Here is a 23,565-nt window from a genome sequence, read left to right as displayed (position 1 = left end):
GTAATAACCCTACCAATACTTGCTACATATAAACCCATTCTACTCAAAGAACCCAACTAGTTCCTATTAGTGAAACTAAATGAACCAATAATAAACTTAATTGAATCCAATAGTAAACCATAGAAAGCAATAGCTCCTATGTATAGTAGTTCATATTCTTATTTAACCTGTTCTTCAAAAGCTATTCTTTTGAAGTACAAATGTCAATCAAACCTTAGAAGCCCTAATCCTTCTTTGAAATACTCATTAATTCTTAATTAACATGTTCTTCAAAAGTTATTCTTTTGAAGTATAGTATAAGTAAACATCCACCATGTTCTGTAGAACCTAAAATTGACAACTGTTCTTTATATTATTCCACCACTACTTTTTATGTGTATGATTATTATGATGTCTTATATCACTTGGATATGATGCTAATATAACCAAGCCCTAATAAGAACCTTGTTTGAGAACCATTCTAAAAGTGCAACCAACCCTAAAGAAATCTTTACAACTCATACATCTTAAATCATTGAGATTAAGTTACGCTCGGGACGATTGCATCTCATATTATGCATTATAGCATCTTTGCCAGTTCTTTAAACATTATCCTTACCAGACGATGATGGTATTTCAGAATTCGGAGTTATCACATATCGAAGCTTTTGCCTGCATAATCTTGCAGTCAAGAAAGGAAAGTTCATCGCTTGCTCATGTCATTTGATTATTTGTATCAAACTATATGCAAAGTACCATACTTATCACTCATGCATTGAAAAGCAAAGTATTATTTTACAATTATGAATATGACTATGTGGTGGGCAATGGAACCATGGTATGTGTTGATATGGTGGAGGTTCCATTGCATGGGTACTACTCATCTAGGACTAAGTACCAATGCCGTCCAGTGATTCTAGCGCCGTACATACCGCGTTATCCATAAGATCTATAATGGCTCTGGGGAAGTCAGCTGTATCTTTTCCCTTCTGCACGCCAACGGATTGGTAGAGCCGCGGGATGTTGGAGGCACTGCCGTAGGTTGGGATAGCCTTTTAAATCCCCATCCATTAGTGATGATGGGCTCTACGATCTATGATGGATTGTCCAAAGTGCACCGTGAGTAAAGCCGTAATCGGGAACTACTGGGGGTGTACGGGTGGACAAAAGGGTGGGTTTGCAGTCGCGGAGAAGGCAGTGATTGGCTTGGTTCTTATACCGGGCCTCACACCAAAGGAAGTGTGGACGAGGACATACTCTCGGCCGGCAACAAGGATAAGTTCTCTTATGGGGTAAAGTAACGCACCTCTGCAGAGGGTATCAAGAATTGTGACTGTCACTCCCTGTTCCGGGAAGGGAACTGCGAACGCGGCAGGAAAGGAACTCCACGAAGTTCTAGTCAACCTATGAAGACTGGCGGGCATAGTTTTCAGAATAAAATAAACCTTTTGAAGAAATGTTTATGAAAACTTGCATTGGCCTATGACTTTCTGGTCTATGGCTGTAGCTAGTGCATGATACACATATTTCCTAATATGAACTTGTTGAGTACGCTCGTACTCATTCTATCTCGTTTGAACCCCCTTCTTAGATCAAGGCACTGAAGGAGAAACTACCGTGGAACTCGAAGACAAAGGAGCCAACTGCAACAAGATGAAGAATCCAATCAAAGAAGTCAATGGAGTCAACTTCTGCATCAGCTATTATGGAAACCTAGACTAGAAATAGAAGGGAACCTTTCCCTAATCCTAGCACCTAAGTAACTAGATTTCTATAGCAAGCCAATTAGCTCTTAAGCTTGAGTTAGCAACAAGTTAGACTACGAGTTGTTCTTCTGGAGCTTTATTTGAAGTTTTACCTCACTGTAAAGTAGGAGGCTGTATTGATCTTCTGTAAACAGCTCGTGTGTACTTCTATAGACATACCTTGGACTCGCATATGTTTCTGTTGTACCACTCTGAGAGATGTAATATGAGTGGAACGGTGTTTCACTTGTGTTATATCAATGACTTGTGTACTACACCATGCAGTGGTACGCTAGGTCATCACACTCATCTGGTTGATCCGAGAAAAAAAAAAAGCAGTGAATGAAGAGAGAAAACTGGCAGTTAACCTAGCTAATCAATTCTAGTTTCATTAGCAAGGGTTTTGGAAAATTTTGCCATAAACAGGAAACATGCATATATATACCTCACAGACTGAGCCAAAATTACATGGTTGGGAGTGTATGTATGTTTCTTCTATCTGGAGGTGGCCTAACAGAAAAAAAAAAGCCAATCCCACTTAATCCTCATAAGGCAACTGATAAATGTTCAAGAAAGGGATAAACTACATGAACAATCTGCACCCGCAAATAGAGTAGAACAATCTAGCCTAAATGGCTCCACATTCAACTCTAAAGCAACAAATACACACTGATACACCTGAATTCTGAAATACTCTAGTAATCTAGCATAAGGGTATCATAAAACGTATCACATGTAGTAGCCTCTAGTGATTGAAAATGATCTAGCTGACCAGAATTCAAAATTAAATGAACATCAATAGCATGTGTAGAGTTCTAATACAGAAAAACTTCCACCTGGTTGAGATTCTAGAATAGTAAAAGTATCCAGAGAGGTCCCTGGTAAAGAAGACAAAACAAAATGTTACCTCCAGGTACTGGACTATTTCATTTTGGTGAACTATGTTAGTGAGAATACAATGGTGAGGCTTCTACTGTGTGCTGCATTTGTTTTTGATAAAAACAAGTGCATAACCTGAGGAATAGGAGTTAGAGTTCCAAGTTTTAGATTCATCCAAATAACTGAAATCAAGTTATTCCTTATTAACTCTCAAGCTGCTCAGTTGATTAAGTTAGTTGCTAAAATTAATTTTTCAGGGAACATCTGACACCGACACAAACAAAAGTAGCTGCATGCGACAATTCTGGTGCAGAGGTGCCAAAGTTGATCATACTTCGAGAATAGCGGAGCATAAATAGTACTGAAAAGTGGTAGAGTAAAAGTGGGAAATGTGCAAAATTTGAAACTACATAAACCCTTGCAACCCTTAGTTAGAAGAAGCTAAAAAATTAGCTCTTGTAATGTCTAAGAAATTGAGATACTGCCGAACAAGGACCCTAAGCATAACTTATGAGATGGCCATCGTCATAGTGGTGGGTACCATTTCAACTACCGGCGTGTCACCGAGGACACCACTGCTTGCTTGTAACACCCCAAATTTCAATAAAAAGAAAGTTAGAGAAATCCAGAAAGCAAAATTTCAAACCAACAAAAACTTTTCTATTTGCATATAGTACCATGCATAGGACTTGTGCATTTGAGTGATATGCCATGATGATTGTTATTACTTGTATTTGCTATGCTCTAAAACCCTAGTGTGATCATATGAAGATCACCAACCAAATAAATCAAAAAGGAAGAAAATCCATAAATTGCAAAACCCTAAAAACCCTCACATATGCCCTATGGCATTTTTATAAATTTTGACCCTAGACCAATTTGGTCTTCACCATTAGTTGAATAATGTTATTAAACACTTATTACAACTTTTGGAATCAAAGTTTCACAATTCAAATGAATTTCAAACACAAATCCCACTCACATATGATATTGGTCAAAATTGATAATTATAGTCTGATCACCACTTTGAGCCCTTGCCATTCAATTTTCCCAAACCAACTCTTGCTAACTCTTTGCACCATTTCAAAGTCAACATCAAGGTGAACAACTTTGATGAAGATCACCAGGCCAAAATCATCTTTGATCATGAGCAATGCTCATCCAAAGTCTTAACTTTTTAACATATTCAACATTCCTCACTTAGCCATTTTGGCAAATTTTTGAATTCTAAAATTTCCACCACCACCTCAATTCACCTCTGGTCATTTACAACAAATAGCAACACTCACATTTCAAAAACTTTCACCTTTTGAATAATTTCAAATTTAGACATTTCTCACATTTTCCAAATATGACACTATTACACACTATTTGAAATAGTGATCTAACCTAACCCTAACTACACCATTAGCTCCCTACTGGTCCCCTGGTCCCCTCTCACTCACAAGGCAGCATAGAAACCCTAGTGGTGCATGCATAGCATGCATGCACACACCATGCCGGCCATGGTGCCACCATGCCGAGCCTCCCCTCTCTCCCTTGCTCGCCACCACTGGCCACCTTGCCAAACGTTGCCACCGCACACTCCTACACCACCTAGCACCGGCCATGTCGCCATAGATGCCCTAGCCTCGCCGGAGATCGCGCACCCAAAATCGCCCGGCATGCCGCTCGCGTCGCGACCATGCGCGCCATGGACGCGCACTGGCCACGCGCCGCGCAGCCACCTCGCCCACGTCCTGGCCCCCCCTTCTTCACCAAGCGCACCGCCGTGACACCTCAGCCGCGCCAGACACGCTCGGAACCCAGACCCGTGACCGCCGGCGCCGGAGACGACGACCTGTTCCCGTAAACGCCGCGGCCGTCGTGGAAGCAACGCGACCAATCCAGACGCCGCCCGACCAAGCTGTCGCCACCGTTCACTTCGCTAGGAACCGTAGAACACTGCCGCACCCTCGCCTAGCTCGACCGCTCGCCGGAGAAGCCGCGCCATGGTCGACCTTGCCACTGCCCCGCAACCCTTGCTCAATCCTATAAATAGAGCGTTCCCTGGAAGCAACTGAGCACACCACCTCACTCCCCACCCTTCACCACTTCGCCTCGCACCGTTAGCCACCTCGATCGTCGCCGGAGCAAGGCCAATTGCAAGATCGGAGCCGCGGAAGCCCTGGAGCAATCGCCATTGATTCAGGCCACCTCGAGCTCTGCCACTGCTACCAGCTGCTTCGCCGTCGTCCACATCTACCTCGCGCACACTGCCATACCTTGCTGGAGCCACGGTGAGCTCTCCGACCCCCTACCCTCGCCGCCAGACCCTCTGCCTCTCGCCGGAGAAGACGATGCACTGGCACCGTCCGATCCTGTTCTAATCCAACGCACCACACGTCTCCATACCGTTTCGGGTTTTAAAAGAGACTGACGGGTGGCCCCCACCCTGTCAGCAGGCCCGCGCGCACTGGATGCGTTGCTGGGCCGTTTTCCCTTTTTCAAACCGTTTCGGCCCACGTTGGTTTCCCGCCGGCCTTTTTATTCAAACTAGGTTTAATAAATTGCAAATGAATTTGAATACTGCCTCCACTTTGAAATTCAATCATTTAAAATTGGCTAAACCAAATTTAGTGAATTTTATGTTGTTGGAAAGCTACTGAAATTCTCTACAACATGCCACTGGCCTCATGGCCAGATTCTTTGTAGAATTAATGTGATGAAAATAACAAGACAGGGACTTTTCCCTATTCAAATAATTCTTAAAAATCAACCAAAATAGATATTAAGTTAATTCCAACTCTAATAGCTCACATTTTACTTGCACTAATTTTTTATGCAATAAAATGGTGTGGTCACTTTGTATGATCATGCCATGGTTTAATGAATGGATATTATGGCTAGTTTAACTAGTTGATATTGTCCAAAACTATTAAGGTAAATTATGTGGAGTATTACACTTCATTTAAACTTGTCTCACATGGATTCATGGGATGTTTGGACCCCTGGTCCCAAACTCTCTTATATGAATTACTTGAGATTTAAATCAAATGTAGTGTTATTTAAATAGTATGAGGTGATCCACCTCATTTAAATCATTTTCCCAAATGATGAGGATGAACATTTGACTTAGGTCAATATGAGTTCATCCATGATTGTTTGAGAAATTAAATCTTAAGAAGATTTCAATGAGAGGAAATTATTTCTCAAGAACCTATGGAAACTATCATTTACATATGAAATGCAAAGAAGTGAATTCTATTGAAACCCCACAACCCATGTACCCTAGTTAATTTATTTGTGTGCATAGAGTAGTTTGTGTGTTATATGTGATGTATGGAATAGCCATTGAATTAGTGAGTAATTATACTCGTATTTAAATTTAGACGGTAGCACCGAAGAGTACGCCGAAGAAGAAGGTTGCTACCAAGAGGAGGAGGAGGAACAGTTTGAGAACTACCAAGGCAAGCTATTACCAATGCAAGCTAATATTCTTGCAAAGTGCAAAGCCCCTTGGGGCAAGGCACCATGTTTCTTATCTTATCTTACATAAGCCTATCCCAATTTTACTTTACAATCTTTACTTGTTTTCTAAATGAGTTACTTTTATAGTTAACTTTGGTCGAAGTACAAGTTGGTTACTAGAGTAGTTAGTTAGTCTCTCCAAGCAAAGCAAGATAGCACCCCTCATGATTTAGAGCTAGTGCTAATGAAATAAAACTTGACTACTCTAGATGGGAACAATGTGATTTGGAAGGATTTTTGAAACCTTGGAATGAAGATGCATTCCATTGAATGATTTTGAAGGTGAATGTGAACAAGAGAAGATGGTGATTTTTGATAAAACAATGATGTTGGTTTGAATGCGATACCTTTCCAATTATTAAGTACCCCCACAATACCTGATTATGGGTAGGGCTTAACTGGAAGTTTATGCGTCTTAGTATGGGTTCCCTCTAAACAAGTGTCATCGGGGTTATGCCGAAAGCTGCCTCTACCACAAAAGAAAAGATATGATATGATGCGAAATGAGGTGAATGTCTGGCCCAAGCCCTGTGCAGTTCCCAGGTTGACAGTTGGTCTTCACTGGGAGGCCAAGCTCGTGGGGAGAGGTGCTCATACTAGGATTCGTAAGTGAAAGGTTATGGTTGATGATCCGCGTACTGTGTTACGATGATTCGGGGAAATCCCGACGGATGAAATCAAATGTTGTGGCACAAGTGTGCAACCTCTGCAGAGTGTAAACCTATTCGAATAGCCGCGTCCACGGTTACGGACGGTTGGAAAGGCCATACAGTTTCCGATGTCATGTCTTTGAAAATGATGTTGAAAAGGGATGATGGTGAAATGACTTGTGGTGAATTGAATTGAAATCACCACTTGAATGGTGGGAATGACACTAATGTTCCCACTTGAGTTAGTTAGCACTTGAGTAAGCTTTTCTCAAACTTTGTGAACCAAAACTAGCTTTATGCAAATAAACTAGAGCTTAGCAAACCATACTAGAAATGTCTAGCACTTACATTAGTATTAGTTTGCGAGTACTCAACGTACTCACGGCTTTGTCCCTGGCTATTCAAATGGCCAGAGTATGAAGATGACCAAGGAGATGACCAGCAGGACGCCTACGACAACTAAGCGCCTTCCGACGTCAAGCGTTGGCCTGTGGACTAGAGAGTCCTTGTATCTTACGCTTCCGCTATGTTGAACTATGAACTTGTGTTTGTTCGTTGATCAATAGATCAACTATTCGTGTAATATGGATCATGTGATTCCAAATTTGTAAGACTTATGGTTTGTAATGAATGATGACTGTGATACTTAACTATTATGCCTCGCAACAACAATATTCCTGGGATTGCGATGTATGACATAATAGGCATTCGGACTTAAAAATCCGGGTGTTGACAAAGTTGGTATCAGAGCCATTGTTTGACCTTAGAAGACCTTAGTTAGAATGGGCGTTCTGAAAACCTTAACTTTGAAATCAAACGAAAGATACTATTTGTGAAAACTTTCTACACTCTTGTCTTGGAGACTTTGCCAAAATTTGATGAATCATGTTCTATCTTATTTGAATCAACTTAAAATTTTGCCACACTTTGCACTCTCTAACTTACTCATCCAATTCTCTTTCAGATGGCGCTGAATGAACCCATCAACACCAAGTTTTACCAGCTTGGGAACGGAGGAAGCTTGATCTTCGAGCACGACCTCAACGCCCTCTCTGACTTCCTTGGGCGCCCACACCCCGAGTTTCACGGGGTTCAGCTGGACGACACGCCCGGAGGAGAGTTGCAGTGGGTGATCACTGCCGACTTGAGGGGCAAGATGGAGCCTCCCACCTCGGAGAGGATCCTCTTCTCTTTCCGCGAGAGCAACTGGCTCGACGGACTCGCACGTGGTCTTCAGGAGGCACTTGCGCGCCTCTGTGGACAGAACGTGGTGAGCATCCTCGCCTCTCGCTACGCCCACCTTGTGAGGCGTGATGCTGCGGGAGTGCCCATGGAGCTACAGCCGCACCCGGAGTTGAGGCACCATGCTGAGCACCTGGACTTCATGCTCTACCAGACTCAGAGGGATCTCGACGCCTCTCGCGCTTACGCGAACCAGACCCACGCTCACATCACCGAGCAGGGTGAGGCGATCAAGCTACTCAACAACGATCGCAAGAGCCTTCGCCAGCAGCGTGCCAAGAAGGACGCTACGATTCGTCGCCTTCGCGCCCGGATCGCGTCACTTGAGGCCACTGTCAAGGCCCAGGAGGATCAGATTCGCCAGCTGGAGGATGACGACGGAGGCATCGACATTCAGGGAGGAGACGCCTTCCTGAGTGACGACAACGACTTTGAGGAAGACGAGAACACCGAGGAGGAGGATTACGAGTTCCTGGAGGCAGGACCCGACGACTACGTCCCGATCGATGTCGATGATGAGGAGTAGTTGCACTAGTTCACTTATAGTAGGTGTGAGTTGTATCCCGTCCCTTGTATCGTAGCATGAGAATGGTTCTTAAAACCATTGGAGTATGTGTGTAGTTTGTACTATGTGTGCATGAATGAATGGATGTTATGTTTGTCATGAAAAGATTACAAGTTTTCGAATATTTTTCAAACTTAACCAAAATGAACCCTAGAATGTTCCCTCTTATCTCATAATCTTCTACATCTTCAGATGGCCCCTCCGAATCGCACCAACGACGCGATGCTGCAACTTCTGCAGACCATGCTTGCAGACCGGGAAACCGAAAGAGCCGAACGCCAAGCCAACCTCATCGCCTTGCAGAACATCGCTAACCAAGGCCATGGAAATCATGACCACCCCGGATCCAAACTCAAGAACTTCCAAAACACCAACCCTCCGGTGTTTAGCAAGACCGAGGAGCCCCTCGATGCCGACGATTGGCTCCAGACTATGGAGAACAATCTTGAGGTAGCCGGAGTAGAAGCCAACGAGAAAGTCTTGTTCGCCACTCACTATCTCGCTGGACCAGCCCACGCTTGGTGGACAAGCACCCGTGCCATGAACGGAGGTCAATTCATGACTTGGGAGGATTTCAAACTCAAGTTCAGCAAGTACCATGTACCCCCGGGTCTTATCAAGAAGATGAGGGATGAATTCCGTGAGCTGAAACAAGGTCGCATGACGGTGGTTGAATACCGCGACAAGTTTCTCACTTTGTCGAGGTATGCCCCTGATGAGACCGACACCGTTGAAAAGAGGAAGGAGAGATTCCTGAACGGACTGCATGATGAGATGCAGACTGTCCTCGTCAACATCCCCTTCGCCGACCTCGAAGCCCTTGTTGACTCCGCCATCCAGATGGAGGGCAAGTTAAACCAAGCCAATGAAAACCGCAAGCGCCGCATGGCGAATCAGAGTGGATCAAGCCACCCCCAGAAGTTTCGCCCTAGCTCAAGCGGAGGTTTCACTCCGAGAAACAACAAACCTCAGATGCAGAACTCTCGCCCCGTTTATCAGAACCGGAGTGGAGGAAACTCCAAGCCAGGAGGCTACAACAACAACTACAACAACAACAACTACAACCGCGCTCCACCCCGAGCCCCTAACAACACCAACACCAACACCAACACCGCTCCCAGAACCGGAAGCAATGCCGTTCCCGTTGCGAACAAGCAGGACAAGACCACTATCACTTGTTATGAGTGTGGTGTAGTGGGGCACTACTCCAACGAGTGTCCCAAGCGTCTTGCCAAGCTCGCCGGCAACACCGCTGCACCTGCTCAGCAGCAACGCCGTGTCTCCACCGGCAAGAAGTTCGCCCCCAACAACCCCAACAACCGCAACGGCCGCCTCTACCACATGAACGCTGAAGAAGCCCAGGAAGCACCAGATGTTGTACTGGGTATGTTTTCTGTCAACCACATCCCTGCCAGAGTGTTGTTTGATTCCGGAGCATCTCATTCTTTTGTCACCGAAGACTTTGCATCAACAAGTAAAATTCAACCTCTCAGTTTGAAACATGTTATGATAGTTCAAATCCCCGGATCAACCACCAAAGCCAGAAAATTTTGCAAAAATGTGCCAATCAAAATCCATGATGTAGATTTCTTTGCAAATCTAATCATACTTGGAACCAAAGGTTTGGAAGTTGTCCTAGGAATGGACTGGATGTCCAAACACAATGGATTGATAGACTGCGCCAAGAAAGCCATAACCATGACTAGTAGCACCGGTATCGTAGTTGAGCACGTCTCTGAAAAACTACCCAGAAAATTCACCTGCAACCAAAGTGTATCCAAGCCAACTCTGGATCAAACCAGGGTCGTTTGTCGCTACCCTGATGTGTTTCCGGATGATCTACCCGGTATGCCCCCGGATCGGGATATCGAGTTTATCATAGAGTTAATCCCCGGAACTGGACCCATAGCCCAGAGAGCTTACAGCATGAACGCAACCGAGCTTGTGGAGCTGAAGAAGCAAATAGATGACATGCTCGCCAAAGGTTTGATTAGACCAAGTGCATCCCCCTGGAGATCCCCCGTCTTGTTTGTCGACAAGAAGGATGCTGCAAATCGTTTATGCACGGACTATCGTAAACTTAACGATGTCACCATCAAAAACAAATACCCCTTACCCAAGATCGAAGACTTGTTTGACCAACTCACCGGATCCTGAGTTTTCTCCAAGATTGATCTTAGAACTGGATACCATCAACTGAAGATCCGAGCCACCGACATTCCAAAAACTGCCTTCACCACCAGATATGGGTTGTATGAGTACAACGTCATGTCGTTTGGACTGACCAATGCCCCCGCTTATTTCATGAATCTCATGAATAAGATCTTCATGAACTTTTTGGACAAGTTTGTCGTTGTATTCATCGATGACATCCTCGTCTACTCCAAGTCCGAAGAAGAACATGAACAGCATTTGGAGATTGTCCTGGAAACCCTTAGACAGCACAAGTTATATGCCAAGTTTAGCAAGTGTGAATTTTGGCTGGAAGAAGTTGGATTCCTGGGACACATCTTGTCCGCAGGAGGAATTGCCGTTGATCCCGCCAAAATCAAAACCGTTATGGAATGGCAAGCCCCAACCACACAAACCGAGGTCCGCGCTTTTCTTGGATTAGCCGGATACTACCGCAGATTTGTAGAAGGTTTTTCGAGCATCGCTCGACCGATGACCCAACTGCTGAAAAAGGACAGAAAGTTTGAGTGGACCGACAAATGCGAAGAGAGCTTTCAACAGCTCAAGAGTAGATTGACAACAGCCCCAATCCTGATCATGCCAGATATCGCAAAGCCCTTTGACGTATATTGCGACGCCTCCAAGACTGGACTTGGATGCGTGCTTATGCAAGAAGGCAAGGTTGTATCCTACCTTTCAAGACAACTCAAGCAACATGAACAGAACTATCCAACCCACGACCTCGAGCTTGCAGCCGTGGTCTTAGCCTTGAAAGTTTGGCGTCATTACCTCATGGGTAATCGATGCGAGATCTACTCCGACCACAAAAGCCTCAAATACATATTCACCCAGAAGGAGCTGAACATGAGACAACGCCGATGGATCGAATTGATCAAGGATTACGACATGGAGATTCACTACCACCCCGGCAAGGCCAATGTGGTAGCGGATGCTTTGAGTCGACTGCCGTGCCAGTTGAACTCCATGCTCGCAACCGAACAGCCCAGCTTGCACCAAGAGTTTGAACAGTTCAGACTTGAACTTGTTAGTGAAGGATTCTTAGCCAGCATAGAACTGCAACCCACCTTGGTTGGTCAGATCAAGGAAGCCCAGAAAGACAACGCTAGCATTGACGGAATCAAGAAACAGATAGCCGCAGGAAAAGCCCCCGGATTCACCGTAGACGAAGCCGGAGTTCTTTGGTACAAAGAACGTCTCTGCGTACCATCGGACTCTGACTTGAAACAAGTCATTCTGCAAGAAGCCCATGACACCCTTTATTCAATCCACCCCGGAGGTACTAAGATGTACCAGGACCTAAAGGAACAATTTTGGTGGCACGGAATGAAGAGAGAGATCGGTAGCTATATCGCTAAGTGTGACATCTGTCAGAGAGTTAAGGCAGAACATCAACGACCCGCCGGATTGTTACAACCCCTCCAGATTCCGGAATGGAAATGGGACTCCGTAGGAATGGACTTTATCACCGGACTGCCCAAATCCAGCAAAGGCAATGATTCAATATGGGTAGTGGTCGATAGATTGACCAAAGTCGCCCATTTCATCGCCGTCAAAACCACCTATCAAGGCCCAAAGTTAGCTGAACTTTACATCTCCAGAATAGTCGCTCTGCACGGAACCATCAAATCGATAGTGTCAGATAGAGGATCACAGTTCACCTCAAGGTTCTGGCAGAAGGTGCATGAAGGACTAGGCACCCGCCTAAATTTCAGCACCGCCTATCACCCTCAGACCGACGGACAGACCGAGAGAGTAAACCAGATACTGGAAGACATGCTTAGAGCATGCGTACTGGAATACGGATCCAAGTGGGAAGACTGCCTACCTTACGCAGAATTCTCTTACAACAATAGTTACCAAGCCAGCCTACAGATGGCCCCCTTTGAAGCCTTGTACGGAAGGAAGTGCCGTACCCCCCTGAACTGGTCAGAAGTCGGAGAGAGCCAAGTTTTCGGCCCTGATGTTCTTCGTGAAGCCGAAGAGAAAGTCCACAAGATCCGAGAGTACCTCAAGACTGCGCAATCCAGACAGAAGAGCTACGCCGACAAGAGACGTCGGGAGATGACCTTTGAGATCGGAGATTTCGTCTATCTCAAAGTATCCCCCTTGAAAGGAATGCAAAGGTTCCAACTGAAAGGAAAGCTTGCGCCCCACTATGTCGGACCTTTCCAAGTCCTCAGCCGCCGAGGTGAAGTATCTTATCAACTGGAGTTGCCTGAAGAAATGTCGGCTGTGCACGACGTGTTTCACATCTCACTTCTCCGGAAGTGCCTTGAAGTCCCGGAGAAGACCGAAGAGTTCAAGAACATCGATCACAGATCGGTGGATATCAACAAGGATCTGACTTACCGCGAAGTGCCGATTCGCATCTTGGAAGAAGCTTACCGAACCACCCGCACCCGAAGCATCAAGTTTCTAAAGATCCAATGGAGCAATCATACCGAGGATGAAGCCACATGGGAACGCGAAGACTTCATGAAGAAGGAGTACCCAGATCTCTTTAGTACCTAACTTTCTTTTCGATCTCGGGACGAGATCTTTTGTAAGGGGGAAGGGTTTGTAATACCCCAAATTTCAATAAAAAGAAAGTTAGAGAAATCCAGAAAGCAAAATTTCAAACCAACAAAAACTTTTCTATTTGCATATAGTACCATGCATAGGACTTGTGCATTTGAGTGATATGCCATGATGATTGTTATTACTTGTATTTGCTATGCTCTAAAACCCTAGTGTGATCATATGAAGATCACCAACCAAATAAATCAAAAAGGAAGAAAATCCATAAATTGCAAAACCCTAAAAACCCTCACATATGCCCTATGGCATTTTTATAAATTTTGACCCTAGACCAATTTGGTCTTCACCATTAGTTGAATAATGTTATTAAACACTTATTACAACTTTTGGAATCAAAGTTTCACAATTCAAATGAATTTCAAACACAAATCCCACTCACATATGATATTGGTCAAAATTGACAATTATAGTCTGATCACCACTTTGAGCCCTTGCCATTCAATTTTCCCAAACCAACTCTTGCTAACTCTTTGCACCATTTCAAAGTCAACATCAAGGTGAACAACTTTGATGAAGATCACCAGGCCAAAATCATCTTTGATCATGAGCAATGCTCATCCAAAGTCTTAACTTTTTAACATATTCAACATTCCTCACTTAGCCATTTTGGCAAATTTTTGAATTCTAAAATTTCCACCACCACCTCAATTCACCTCTGGTCATTTACAAAAAATAGCAACACTCACATTTCAAAAACTTTCACCTTTTTAATAATTTCAAATTTAGACATTTCTCACATTTTCCAAATATGACACTATTACACACTATTTGAAATAGTGATCTAACCTAACCCTAACTACACCATTAGCTCCCTACTGGTCCCCTGGTCCCCTCTCACTCACAAGGCAGCATAGAAACCCTAGTGGTGCATGCATAGCATGCATGCACACACCATGCCGGCCATGGTGCCACCATGCCGAGCCTCCCCTCTCTCCCTTGCTCGCCACCACTGGCCACCTTGCCAAACGTCGCCACCGCACACTCCTACGCCACCTAGCACCGGCCATGTCGCCATAGATGCCCTAGCCTCACCGGAGATCGCGCGCCCAAAATCGCCCGGCATGCCGCTCGCGTCGCGACCATGCGCGCCATGGACGCGCACTGGCCACGCGCCGCGCAGCCACCTCGCCCACGTCCTGCCCCCCCTTTCTTCACCAAGCGCACCGCCGTGACACCTCAGCCGCGCCAGACACGCTCGGAACCCAGACCCATGACCGCCGGCGCCGGAGACGACGACCTGTTCCCGTAAACGCCGCGGCCGTCGTGGAAGCAACGCGACCAATCCAGACGCCGCCCGACCAAGCTGTCGCCACCGTTCGCTTCGCCAGGAACCGTCGAACACTGCCGCACCCTCGCCTAGCTCGACCGCTCGCCGGAGAAGCCGCGCCATGGTCGACCTTGCCACTGCCCCGCAACCCTTGCTCAATCCTATAAATAGAGCGTTCCCTGGAAGCAACTGAGCACACCACCTCACTCCCCACCCTTCACCACTTCGCCTCGCACCGTTAGCCACCTCGATCGTCGCCGGAGCAAGGCCAATTGCAAGATCGGAGCCGCGGAAGCCCTGGAGCAATCGCCATTGATCCAGGCCACCTCGAGCTCTGCCACTGCTACCAGCTGCTTCGCCGTCGTCCACATCTACCTCGCGCACACTGCCATACCTTGCTGGAGCCACGGTGAGCTCTCCGACCCCCTACCCTCGCCGCCAGACCCTCTGCCTCTCGCCGGAGAAGACGATGCACTGGCACCGTCCGATCCTGTTCTAATCCAACGCACCACACGTCTCCATACCGTTTCGGGTTTTAAAAGAGACTGACGGGTGGCCCCCACCCTGTCAGCAGGCCCGCGCGCACTGGATGCGTTGCTGGGCCGTTTTCCCTTTTTCAAACCGTTTCGGCCCACGTTTGTTTCCCGCCGGCCCTTTTATTCAAACTAGGTTTAATAAATTGCAAATGAATTTGAATACTGCCTCCACTTTGAAATTCAATCATTTCAAATTGGCTAAACCAAATTTAGTGAATTTTATGTTGTTGGAAAGCTACTGAAATTCTCTACAACATGCCACTGGCCTCATGGCCAGATTCTTTGTAGAATTAATGTGATGAAAATAACAAGACAGGGACTTTTCCCTATTCAAATAATTCTTAAAAATCAACCAAAATAGATATTAAGTTAATTCCAACTCTAATAGCTCACATTTTACTTACACTAATTGTTTATGCAATAAAATGGTGTGGTCACTTTGTATGATCATGCCATGGTTTAATGAATGGATATTATGGCTAGTTTAACTAGTTGATATTGTCCAAAACTATTAAGGTAAATTATGTGGAGTATTACACTTCATTTAAACTTGTCTCACATGGATTCATGGGATGTTTGGACCCCTGGTCCCAAACTCTCTTATATGAATTACTTGAGATTTAAATCAAATGTAGTGTTATTTAAATAGTATGAGGTGATCCACCTCATTTAAATCATTTTCCCAAATGATGAGGATGAACATTTGACTTAGGTCAATATGAGTTCATCCATGATTGTTTGAGAAATTAAATCTTAAGAAGATTTCAATGAGAGGAAATTATTTCTCAAGAACCTATGGAAACTATCATTTACATATGAAATGCAAAGAAGTGAATTCTATTGAAACCCCACAACCCATGTACCCTAGTTAATTTATTTGTGTGCATAGAGTAGTTTGTGTGTTATATGTGATGTATGGAATAGCCATTGAATTAGTGAGTAATTATACTCGTATTTAAATTTAGACGGTAGCACCGAAGAGTACGCCGAAGAAGAAGGTTGCTACCAAGAGGAGGAGGAGGAGGAACAGTTTGAGAACTACCAAGGCAAGCTATTACCAATGCAAGCTAATATTCTTGCAAAGTGCAAAGCCCCTTGGGGCAAGGCACCATGTTTCTTATCTTATCTTACATAAGCCTATCCCAATTTTACTTTACAATCTTTACTTGTTTTCTAAATGAGTTACTTTTATAGTTAACTTTGGTCGAAGTACAAGTTGGTTACTAGAGTAGTTAGTTAGTCTCTCCAAGCAAAGCAAGATAGCACCCCTCATGATTTAGAGCTAGTGCTAATGAAATAATACTTGACTACTCTAGATGGGAACAATGTGATTTGGAAGGATTTTTGAAACCTTGGAATGAAGATGCATTCCATTGAATGATTTTGAAGGTGAATGTGAACAAGAGAAGATGGTGATTTTTGATAAAACAATGATGTTGGTTTGAATGCGATACCTTTCCAATTATTAAGTACCCCCACAATACCTGATTATGGGTAGGGCTTAACTGGAAGTTTATGCGTCTTAGTATGGGTTCCCTCTAAACAAGCGTCATCGGGGTTATGCCGAAAGCTGCCTCTACCACAAAAGAAAAGATATGATATGATGCGAAATGAGGTGAATGTCCGGCCCAAGCCCTGTGCAGTTCCCAGGTTGACAGTTGGTGTTCACTGGGAGGCCAAGCTCATGGGGAGAGGTGCTCATACTAGGATTCGTAAGTGAAAGGTTATGGTTGATGATCCGCGTACTGTGTTACGATGATTCGGGGAAATCCCGACGGATGAAATCAAATGTTGTGGCACAAGTGTGCAACCTCTGCAGAGTGTAAACCTATTCGAATAGCCGCGTCCACGGTTACGGACGGTTGGAAAGGCCATACAGTTTCCGATGTCATGTCTTTGAAAATGATGTTGAAAAGGGATGATGGTGAAATGACTTGTGGTGAATTGAATTGAAATCACCACTTGAATGGTGGGAATGACACTAATGTTCCCACTTGAGTTAGTTAGCACTTGAGTAAGCTTTTCTCAAACTTTGTGAACCAAAACTAGCTTTATGCAAATAAACTAGAGCTTAGCAAACCATACTAGAAATGTCTAGCACTTACATTAGTATTAGTTTGCGAGTACTCAACGTACTCACGGCTTTGTCCCTGGCTATTCAAATGGCCAGAGTATGAAGATGACCAAGGAGATGACCAGCAGGACGCCTACGACAACTAAGCGCCTTCCGACGTCAAGCGTTGGCCTGTGGACTAGAGAGTCCTTGTATCTTACGCTTCCGCTATGTTGAACTATGAACTTGTGTTTGTTCGTTGATCAATAGATCAACTATTCGTGTAATATGGATCATGTGATTCCAAATTGGTAAGACTTATGGTTTGTAATGAATGATGACTGTGATACTTAACTATTATGCCTCGCAACAACAATATTCCTGGGATTGCGATGTATGACATAATAGGCATTTGGACTTAAAAATCCGGGTGTTGACATTGCTACTCTTTCGGCTGCGTTAACTAAACTGATAGTAAGCTGTAGTGCAGAGATACACTAAACTCACACAGCTACTAACAATGTTGTCTTCTTTCTTGTCCATTCCGACTCCGCTCTTTATGGCTGAGCTGGCAGTGTGTGTCGACCAACACGGTAGCAGCACCATCTTGTACTGCCATTGGTCACCCATGGTGCAAACTGTTCAGTTTGAACTTTCAACGGGGTCCTGCAACAAAACTATAAAAATTAGGTCTTGGAACTTGGAAAATGTTGCATGAGTGCTCAACTGCTCATAACAGAATAAATGTTGCATTGAGTGGTTTTCTCCAGTAGATTGGTGGACTAATCCACTCAATCATCTGGCCGTGCAAGAATTAGCACTAAGACGCATAACAACTACTGTAATGTTTTCTTCCTGTGAGAGTATAAGCTCCAAAGCTATTTATTTGAACTTGTTCGTAGTAATGGACCCGAAATTGTAACAGAAATTGGAAACTTGATACTGCATAAGAGCTGAAGTACATTTTGTTCAATAAGGTTTATTCGGTCAGTAGCAACCCGTTACCATTTTCTATTCAACAAAAAGCAAGCGAGTATCATAAATCCATCGACACATGCATGGCCATTGTACATTGTACTAATCGTAGCTACCTAGCAGTGTCCAGTTGAGTGCATCAACATGATAAACAAAAAGAAGCAAAAATTACAAGGAGTGCAAGGAATGCATGGAGGGGAGGAGGAGGAGATCACCTAGCAGCTGCAAGTTTGGGACGTGGCCGACGGCGGCTGGACGGAATGGTCTCTGGCAGCAGGCGGTCGGGGACGTTGCTGGCGGCCGCAGCTCCGGGAGGTTTTCCAGAATGTGGCTAACGGAAGCTCCGGGAGGTCTAGGCTGCTCCTTCTGTCATTGCCTGCAACTGGTGCATTGGGGTATGGAGGGGTGAAGGGGCGCCGTCAGCCAAGGTCAACATAAGGCACCATAGCGGGCATGACAGGGGCGCCCAGCTCAGGCGCTCTGGATGGCAAGGACCAGCACTAGGTTGAGGTTCTTGACGCCGACGTCTTGGGCATGGAGGACGTGCGGGAACCAGGCGCCGGAGGGGATTGGGTGGGTGGGGGTGTCTGGCGGCGAGGGAGTAGGGTGGGTGTGGTGGGGTGGCCTGCCGCTGAGCGGCAAGGTGGGACAAGCAGCGGGGAGCAGTACCAAGAGGCTGCAGCGGTGTAAGCAAGTTGAGTGGAGAAAGGGGGTCGAGAGAGAGATGTCGTTGTAGCAATCTGCAAAAGATGCAAAAAAAGAAGTCAGAAAACAACATTCAGGAGTCAAGGAAATTGCATGATATTTATTTATGGTAATATTTTGCATCAGACGCATGGAATATGCTGAAATTGTAGAACTCGGAAAAAAAGAGAAGCAGGCGTTACCTAAGAGAAGGCCGTTGTCATAGTGGTGGATACCAATTCAACTAATGGCGTGTCCCTGAGGACACCACTGCCTGCTGCTCTTGCGGCTGCGTTAACTAAACTGCTAGGAAGCTCTAGTGCAGAGATACATTCAACTCACAGCTACCAACAATGTTTTCTTCTTTCTTGTCCATGCCAGATCCAGCGGCTAGCAGCAGCACTTCACATTCTAGACGCCGCTGACCGAGCTGGCCACGTGTTTTGACCAACACAGAGGAAGCAGCAACACTGTCTTGTACCACTATTGGTCTCTTGCTTCTCAGCACCCATGGTACAAAGCTTTGTTCAGTTTGAACTTTCAGCAGGATCCTGCAACAAAACTATAAACTTTAGTACTCAAAACTTGGAAAATGTTGCATGAGTGCTCATAACTCGTAATAACAGAATAAAGGGAATAGAAAGAGTAGTTACTTTCATGGAGTTAGTGGATGATGATGGATCTAACAAAGCAAAGTCCTCAATGTGTTCCTTCGCCAAGTCCCGCGATAGAAAGTGTTAGTTGACAATATTCATCAAAATTTCAAAACTAGAAAGACCTTCAGAAATTTGTAAACATCACAAATTTTCTTTTATGGTATATTAAAACAGACGCAAAAGAAAAGCTGTTAGATGTAAATCATATGAGCCTACACGGATATATATCAAAACAAAAGAAGGTAAAGGTTGCAGACCAAATTCTAACTTTCTAAGCCTTGTACTCGCACTCATCATCATTAGTTCATTACACCATGAGTTATTTGTTTGCTTTGAAACAAGTGAGAGATAGTACTAAAACTACGATCATACAAAGATAATACTACATCTGCCCATAAAGGATGTCGCAAGTTTGTCTAAATTTAGATGATACATCCAAATTTAGAAACATCTCGTACATCCTTTTATGGACGGAGGGAGTAGTATCCAATTGTGTTAACTTTGTATCATACAAGCTTACATGTATATGCTTCAAATCAAAAGAAATAAAAGATAACCAGGTTTCTACAAGACGCAAGAGTTCTGCATTTTCCGTGCTCCTATATTAGCACTGCTTGTCTGCTTGCTTCGAAACAAGTGAGATGGTAAAACTAGGTAAGCACATCGATTCAGCAACCGTGAACAGCACAGAGATTTTTTTTTTCTTCAGAGACGCTATCAGGGGAGAAAAAAGACCATTGATGTAAAAAAGTCAGTATTTAGGTTGACATGCATAGGAGGTATTCAGTAGCAAGAACAGGAGGAACGCCTTATTATTATCTTCCTTGGAATGAAATCGAGTATCTATTTTATTATATAAAAGTAAACCCACCAAACTGCGAGATCACTACCTATATATTGCCTACTTGGCTCCTCCTTCAAGATCACTACGTAGAAAACATGTACACTCTTATCCCTCAGATGCAAATGCACCGTCGGGACCAACACGAGCCCGCTCACCTCCCTATTCCCAGTGGACACACACGCGCGCGCACAGATCTGAATCAACTCCGGCGATAGTGAGGTTTCAGGCAGAGGAAATAGAGAGGAGAAGTACGCATTCGAATGTAATGACAACACCGGCGCTGAATTACTATTTGCTTATTAGTATGCACACAAAAGAACAACGCATGGGACCATGCATATAGATCATCACTTTCTTAACCATTGACAATTCACACATTTTCTTGAATCAGGACATGTGTTCCAGAAACTTTTTTGTCTAGTACAAATATGCGGGGACAAGCAATGCTGTTATCATCACACAGGCTACCCAAATCTGAAGATGAAATGGCAAGTGCAAGCAGAGTACGTAGTGAGGGACCTCACCGGGCAGCTGCAAGTTGGGGAGGTGGCCGACGGAAGAGGGACGGAGTGGTCTCCGGCAGCAGCGGATCGGGGACGTCGCCGGCGGCCGCAGCTCGGGGAGGTTGTACAGGAGGTCGCCGGCGGCCGCATCTCCGGGAAGGCGACCACCATCTCCTCCCTCATTGTCTCCCCGGGGCGAGCCACGGTGGCGGGACAAGGACGCTATGGAGGAGGTTCTCCACCTCTAACGCCGGCCTCTGTTGTTGCTGCTGCTGCAGCTTGGGCCGTCGCCCAGGACTGGTGCGTCGAGGCAGAGATTGAGGCGGGTGGAGGGAGACATGGCGGCCGTCGCCCACGACTGCAGCGTCGACGGGGGCGCCCAGCTCCAGGCGCGCTCCAGATGGCGAGGACCTTGAAGCCGGCGTCTAGGGGAATCAGGGGAGGCGGAGGGGCCGCCGGCGAGGGAGTTGGTTGGGTTGGCCGAGCCGCTGAGCGGCGAGGGAGTTGGGTGGAGTGGAGAAATTAAAGCAGGGGATTTGCGTTTTGGCACTGGATTTTTTTTTACAACTTTAATTGCGTCCTTTTTTTACTGCCCAATCAAAGCAAATTGCATCCTTGTTTATAGGGATTACTAAAACTATGAACTGTTCATAAATTAATCGGTGGGATTTTGTTATAGTACCGTGATTTGCTCTAAGCACAAAATTACGATTGGCTTAGTTTTTGGTAAGAAAATACTGATGAAGATTAAAGGAGGAGCACCTCCCTATGCGGTGCATTAAATCCATGGTTGATTTTCCGGACGATGCTCAACCGTCGTGGCGTTTAAAAGTGTACATTGGCAACGACATGGCTAGCTACACTCTTGCACTACATTCTATGTAGTATGTTGAATTAACCAAACTATTTCTTCATCTACTTTGTGATGCCATGATCTGGACCTACAAGCTATATGCAGCTCCAAGAAAACATCTCGAATTTGATCTATATACAGCTCCACCCCTCCCCGCCCTTGGTTCGCTTGACTTCCTTGCTAGGCTAGCTCGTTCTGCCACAACAGAGGGCCGACACGAGCATGGAAGGGGGCGGTGTGGATGCTCTCGCAAGCCCCTCGTTTGTGGGTTGGTTAAATTTGTTGAGTTCACGTCACCAGTCCATGACATGGAGCATCCAGGCCATCGGTTCGTTGCTGCTTTGGACTACCTAAATCTTCTGTTCGGCCTAAATCCAAAATTTCCGCTCCAAAATCAATTTTCCATCATGGACTTGAGTACCTACACGCGTAAATGTCTAAGTTCCAAAAGAAAAATGATTTGCATGGAGCTTCTCGCGTGTGTATAGAAACATCATGATGCCTACCCCCAATCGATAAAATTAAATGTCCATACATGCATGTAGCTCTTTTACGCATGTCTAAACCATTCTATGCTTTTTTTTATTCACAAAGAGCATGCATGAACTACACACTTGCACTGCACTTCATGTATATATATGGAGAAACTCTCTAGTGCCTACATCAGCTATCCTCGGACTAAACACGTATGGCACCGACGATGACTAAACGTCTCATCCTCCACCATTGAAGGACTCTACTCACCCTAGCTAACACAACCACGTACACCCCGTGTCCCCAGCAAGGCAATAACAACCAATATCATGTCCTCGATGGACATGATTCCGTCGGGAAGCGACTAGACCTACTAGGGCACAAGCAAGGAGACCAATTGGAAGGGAGGGTCGTAAGAGGTCAGACTCTAGTCCGCCGTGGTTACGATGTCCGACAGGTAGGGACGAATCGGTAAGATCTAGACAATGGTACAAGTCTCACAAAACTGAGAGCCTCGAGTCAAAATACAAAGCTATAGAGGCAAGCTCCGCTAAGAACCTCGTGGTGCCGAAGACATGAAGACCCCTGGAAGAACATAGGGGGGCTAGTTAGGCACGGAGAGCGTCTCTCCCATGATCGGAAGGGATATGATAGACAAGACTACCAAGTGACACCAATTTCTCGCGGGAGTAGAGGGGGCTCGATCTAGGGCATGGGCAAAGACCAGACACATGTGGGGTTTTGCCCACCATAATCTCTTTGTCTAGTGTGTAGAATCTCGAACAGTCGACAAAGCTCTTTTATGCATATATTTAATCCCATACCTAACCCCAAGACCTAAATTCTACATCTTACCCAAGACACAAACTTTAGACCCAAACCCTAGAATTGAACCCTTCACATAGCATTAGATCTAAAGTCTAGGCTTAAACATCATGGGTCATGGCCTTGCCAAAAACAAGTCCATCATCACATATAAGTCATCACTAGCCCGCATGGAGAACTTGTAAATATTTTTGCTTCTAGTATCTCAATTTTTTGCGGTTGGATTTTTGATGCTACTGATTCTAATGTGATGACCGAGCGTGAAATGGGTAAATGATTACGCGGACGAGCAAACATCTCAAGAAGCTTACAAACGACCGGATTCTAACGCGATGACCATCCGTGAAATGGGGTTAAGGAGCACGAGTAGGAGCGAACATCTCAGTAAGTTAGCAGGCGACCAGATTCTAACAAGATGATTAGATACGTTTACTTTTTGTTTGGCGGTGGAATGGAAAACTGATAATAAAAAATGATCAACTGATAGTAAGCATATTATTAGCTTATTATTAGCTCAAATAGTAATTTTCATCCAAGCAATGTGAAAATACGATG

At 45.0% G+C, this 23,565-nt stretch overlaps 1 long non-coding RNA gene across 2 annotated transcripts; it reads right to left on the bottom strand.

Moving 5' to 3' along the window:
• Positions 1–3,081: 3,081 nt before the first annotated feature.
• Positions 3,082–21,406, bottom strand: LOC127314168 (uncharacterized). Of its 2 annotated transcripts, XR_007859453.2 has the most exons (6): positions 20,880–21,406; positions 19,509–19,565; positions 19,059–19,406; positions 18,387–18,911; positions 17,635–17,862; positions 3,082–3,181 (listed from the first exon to the last, which is right to left on the bottom strand). It is a non-coding gene; the product is annotated as an uncharacterized lncRNA (long non-coding RNA). The 2 variants fall into 2 exon arrangements; XR_007859452.2 differs by having other exon boundaries at positions 19,509–21,405.
• Between the last annotated feature and the right edge of the window lie 2,159 nt (positions 21,407–23,565).

Source organism: Lolium perenne, chromosome 7, assembly GCF_019359855.2.
Source record: "Lolium perenne isolate Kyuss_39 chromosome 7, Kyuss_2.0, whole genome shotgun sequence".
NCBI lineage: Eukaryota > Viridiplantae > Streptophyta > Magnoliopsida > Poales > Poaceae > Lolium > Lolium perenne.
Note: the sequence above shows the minus strand (reverse complement) of the source record. Positions and strands in the feature narration are given on the sequence as shown.